We start from the raw sequence: 5856 nt of genomic DNA, 5'->3' as shown, positions 1-5856 counted from the left end.
GGCATTGTTTGGCGTGGGCATCACGCAATGCGTTCGGGATCTCCGGAAAGACGTGCCTAACTGCTCCAAAGTCCTCGGAGGTAGTTGTGCACATAGGCCAATCTTTGCACCTTACTCGGTTTCCTCCAAAACATTCGGTGTAAGAGTTGACTTCCGAGAGACTCAAGAGTGATGAGATGCATGCAGAATTTATTGGCGAGCACGTCTCGCAGGTCACCTCCTGGACCTCAATCAGGTCGGCAAGCCCTCGAAGGAGGTCGCTCCTCACATTGAAGTCGCTTCGGCCGGTATTGACGAGGTACCACATGTCGGCCCTGGACGAAGTGTTGCTAGTCGCCCTGAGTTATGGATGAGGTCGCCAACTAGGTTTCCACCAGGTTAGCGGTAAAAGCAGATTGTCAGGTCAGTGGTGGAGGCAGGTCGCCAAGTTAGTGGCGGAGACAGGTTGCCAGGTCGGCAATAGAGGCAGGTAGTCAAGTCGACGCCAAAGGTAGGTTGCCAGGTCACCAGGTCGCCAAGTCGGCGACAGAGGTAGGTTGTCAAGTCGCTAGGTCACCAAGTCGCCAGCTGGGACTCCAGCATTTTGCCTAAGGCAAGTTGTTACGTAAGTGGTTCTGGGGTGTCACCCAATTGTTCCAAAATGCCATGTGTCATGATGTCAGTGGAGGGCCAAATCTGCCCTCATCAAATACATTTAAAAACCATGCTCTCCCACCTTCCCCTTATATATAACATGTACCTATTAGCCCCATTGCAGGAACAAGAATAAAAGAAAAGCTCTCTAGAAGAAATGGTATATTGTACCTCTGAAACTGGGTAATCTTGATTGCATTGATCTCCATTGCGTGCTCATCTACAAATTAGCAATGGTATATTGTACCTCTAAAATCTTTGATCTTAAAGGGGGATAACTCTTTGTGATGCTTCACTTCTGATGCCTGTTCTGGGAGGGCAGATCATCTTCTTTTTCAATAGCAGTTCTGAAGGCAATTGTGGTCTTGCCTGGGGTTGGAAGGGAATTTCTAGATTTGAATGGCAGATTTTTTCTGATACTTTGGTGGGCCTATTGTGGATGATGCCATTAAAGACGAAGTTTGGGCCCTCTTAGTGGCTCAAGAATTGCTAGAATGAGATGTCCTTCAATCTTTGTTCCTGGAGATTCAACAAATGCATGGGCATGGAAAGTAGGATTATGTCCTTGGAGACTTGCTACTTTTCTAAATGATATTAGAAATATTAGTTATCTAGAACTCCTTTTTTGTTCTTTGAGATGGATCATCAGGGAATAGAACACTATGGCTGATAATTTAGTTAGGAGGGAAGTGGGAAGAATTTGTCCTGTAATTTCTATCACTCCATTATTTTTGAGGATGAATATTTTACATTTTTAAATACTTTGTGTACTTCATATCGTGTACACCTTCTTTTATCTTTCAATAGATATGTTATTTTCTTAAAATGACATATATTATTTCAAAAGTTTGGACATTGTAAATTTGGTGCCTCACTGATTGAGTTCCACTCCATGAATTCCACTGTATAGCCTAGTCACCAAGATTGCTTTAGCTATAAATGGCCATTTGGTAGTATTGATGAGTACTCCTTGGGTCAGTCTCTTTATGCTTAGTAAAACAAACTTTCATCTGTATTTGTTTCTTTTGTAATACATATTCTTCTATACTTGTTTATATTTTGGATTATTGATGAGTTGTTGATGCCGATAACAAACTTCTTTAGGATACTTGGACTATTACAGAATGATTCAGATGTGGTCCTCTTTATATGAACAATTTCTTTAGGAAATGATTATTTTTTTGGTGTTTGATTGCAAATGGAAATGGAAGCTATTTTGTTTATTTTCTGAGAAATTAGAGAAATAATTTATTCCTTATTGAGTATTATTTTCTGAGGAAAACATTTTGTTTCCCTTCATTATTTTAGTTGCAACCAAAATATTTTCTAGGGAAAACATTTTGTGAGGAGAACATTTAATTTGAACCGGATTGGGTCCGATCCAGTCCATTTGAATTTCAATTGGACTGGACTGGATCCGGTTTGTATGGGTTTGGCCGGATTTGGTCCAGTCCATTTGTAAATGGACCAATATTGGCAGCCCTACTCAGAAGCATGGCCTCTTAAAACGAAAGAGGTTGTTCGTGAAGAGACAAATGGGAATGGGTCCAGTGGGATCACATGAGAGCTGAGACTTCTGACCTAGAGAACTGGCACAAAAGAACAACCAATGAAAAGAAAAATAAAACAACAATCAAAGCTTGAAGTGACTAAAAGAAGAACTAGATAAAAATAGAAATGAAAGAAAAAGCTATAAACATTACTTTTCTCAGTGAATTGGCTTGATTGAAAATACTCAGGGTCTAGGTATACAAAAGTCCCTTGCACTAATGTAGTTAAGCAATTGCTCCTGCAGCTTCTGTAGCAATTCTTAAGCGGTCATCCCATGACAATGGAAAATCTTCATTTTCATGATGAATATTATGGTAAAGTGTTCCACCAGAGATGAACTCATAAATTAATAGAGGAATTTCTGTCTCTAAACAACAACCCAATAGTTTAATCACATTCCTATGATTGATTTGGGAAAGTATGACAACCTCATTAATGAATGGTTCAAGTTGACTTTCATCCACTATTTTGAATTTCTTAATTGCCACAATCCTTCCATCTGATAACATGCCTTTATAAACTGTACCTTGTCCCCCTTGACCAAGAATTCTATTCTCATTATATCGATCAGCAGCCTTTGCTAATTCTTCTGCAGTAAAAACTTTTATTTTCTCCACAATACTTTCTTTTGATGAGACTTGTTGTAATAACAAACCACCATTTCTTTTGATGAATTTTTCTTTGCGCATTTTGATTTGTCTTTTCTTCCAAATTTGATACAACCAATAACTAGCAAAAAGCAACACCATACCTAAAGCTATACCTGCATAGTAATGGAGCTTTAGTCTGAGTAAAAACAGAAAAATAAAATAAATGCAAATGGTAAATACTAAATAAATAAAAAGCTACATAAGTTTTGATTTTTTTTTTTTTGTTTTTTTGCTTCTAATGACCATAAAGGAGTCTCCCTATAACTCACACCCTATCTGTCATTTTTCAATTCTGTTCTTGTTGATTGAATTGGTTAAGTTTTATATTACAAAAGTAAAAGTTAAAAATTTAAATGATTAATAATAATTGCAAAAAATATTAATACAAGGTGGGACACATAATTGGCATAAATTGGGAAACTGCTTCCAATCCAATTGCCCCCTATCTAATTAAATCTGTTAATCATCTAGTCCAATCCTATAGGACCTATCCGACTCTATTACAGAGGTTCTTGGTCTGAACACTGAGTCCTGATTATAAATAGGGTCGAATTTGGGTCTTCATTTGAAGCTTTGATTATAATAGTTTCATGAGTCAAAGTAAATCCCAAAGGAAATGTTATTCAGAATTTGGGCTCCATACATTTCTTCCAAGGAAGATAATACTGTAGAAGACATAATGAACTAAAGGTGTGACAGATAAAAGCCAAAAGATTTCTAAAGGTTATGTCTTGTTGTAATATTAAGTAGTGATAAAGAGGAGGGGTTTGATGATAAATGGCAGTCAATTCATTGATTTTTATCATTTCTTCCTATAGCTGTGAATGGGTCAGGTCTGGCCTAGAATAGGGTGAAACCAGTTCAGAACCAAACTCTATTAGTTCTGTAAAATCAGACACAACCAAACGAATTATTAATCTCAATAATTGTGTCCGATGTGGCTCGATTAGACCCACTATACTCGAAACTTATAATTACCTGAAACATAACAACTTAAAATTTTATTTTTGATATATCTATATTTATACTGTATATAGATACTATTGCCTTGCTTGTAATAGATTTGCAAATGGATTTGGTCAAGGGTATATCCAAACTTTTAAGAGCATGATTTGGATTCGAATTCGAACATCTTATCTGATCTGATTTGATTAAACACGTAGTTAAAAATCTTGATAATATAATATAAATAATACATTATATTATATATATAATATATTATATATAACATATATTATATAAATATTATATAGAATATACATATATAATATAATATGTAAATAATATATATTATATAATATTTCATAACTAACAGATCGGATTGGATTGGGCTACTTCTGAATTCAATCTGTTAACTAATTGGATCAACTTTTCTGATCTGACCCAATTTGCTAGGATCCCGGGAGGTATTTGAATCTGGCTCATACGGGATGAATTCAGATTTAAATGGGATCTGATCTAAGTAATTTGTAACTCTAGGTTGTAATGCAGGTTATAAAAGTTAAATCAAAGTATATATTGTATAACTTTGTTCATGTTACACTAGTAAACATAATAAAAATACAGTAAATTATAATCTGTTTATAGGCTGATAGAACAAGTATATTTCAGCTAAAACTATCGTATATACTGTCTACAAAATATAACCCTTTAATACATGAAGAAGAATTACAAGAAAACCATGGGGCTTCTATATAATTTCGATTACTTAATTATTAGTTTGGAACGGCAAAAACTGGTTTCAACCCAATTACGATCCGGAAACTGGTTTCCCCTATCGCTGTCAGTCTCCTTGGATTCTTTTTCTATTTCTTTTCAAGCTGTTTATTATGGGCCGACAACAGTAGAATCTTGAGGGGATTGGAATTGATGATTAGTTATTTGAGATTGGACAAATAATGGAATTGACAACTGAGTTTGGGGGACTGGTGGATGTGGCGATTTCCGAATTACATTGAAGACAATATACATATTACGTGTAGATTTAAAGTTAAGTATTACCTATGGAGACTTGAATTAACCGAAGTTTTGTCTGTGAAGGTGGAAGAGGAACGCAACCACCGTTTCTTCTTACGTCCCATTCTGTACCAGGTGGGCAAGAACAATTGTAACTCCCAGGCGTATTTATGCAAATCGTTGACGACAAGCAGTCATTCTTGGTTGGATCGGAGCATTCATTTATATCTGAAAACACAATATGAAAATAAAACGGGTTAGATCAAATAATAACGATCAAATTTTTAGAACGACTTTTTTTTTTTTTCCTGTGTAGAATTTAAGGAGACTGATGGTGAAGAGGAAGGTGATGAATTTAATATTACGTACCTTGGCATCCATCTTCGAGATAAGGATTGCCTTGATAGCCTTTCAGACATCTGCAGAGATATCCGATACCGTCTGGAGACTTGTAGCAGTCGGAGTTGTTGCCACATGCATAAGTAGTCGCGTTTCTCATTGTAACATTCTCGCAGGATTCGTTCTCTATTGACCAGACGTATACAGTGGGAACTCTCGCATCGTTTCTATTATAGAAATCAAAGCTGAAGGTGTCCGCCCCGGAGAAGTTGTGCCAGTCTTTGTCAGCGATGAAAGTGTATCTGCATAGATTGTAATCCTGTCTAATGCCTTCTGTGACATCCAACTTCATAAAAAAAACATCTTCACTCCTTTGGGGATGGTGGTCTGGCAATAATCCTTCTTGTCACTTAACGCGGGTTCTCCAAAGTAGCAAGAGGGATTGGAACATCCATTCTGAATGGTATCATGCGTATACCATTCTCCACTTCCATAACCGAAGATATATCAATATAAGCTCGATTGTCGCAACCGATAGACGTGAACATGTTGCCGGTTTCGGAAAAAGCGTAGGGCGTATCCTTCATGTCCATGTGGATTATGGACGTCTTACGGCCAGCAGAAAACGAAGAGTTATCGCATGTGTAGCTAATGAATGAAAAGGCTTGGAACTGGCCTTGTAATGTTATTTCTTTAACTTGCACTACTTTATCAGACTTGTTATAAC

The 5856-nt window shown here is 36.7% G+C and overlaps 1 pseudogene; it reads right to left on the bottom strand.

Moving 5' to 3' along the window:
* Positions 1–2408: 2408 nt before the first annotated feature.
* LOC104590902 (wall-associated receptor kinase 5 pseudogene) lies at positions 2409–5481 on the bottom strand (annotated as a pseudogene).
* Between the last annotated feature and the right edge of the window lie 375 nt (positions 5482–5856).

This window comes from Nelumbo nucifera, chromosome 2, assembly GCF_055504915.1.
Source record: "Nelumbo nucifera cultivar China Antique chromosome 2, China Antique-T2T, whole genome shotgun sequence".
Lineage (NCBI taxonomy): Eukaryota > Viridiplantae > Streptophyta > Magnoliopsida > Proteales > Nelumbonaceae > Nelumbo > Nelumbo nucifera.
The sequence above is the reverse complement of the archived record's forward strand: the minus strand, read 5'-3'. Positions and strand labels throughout refer to the sequence as shown.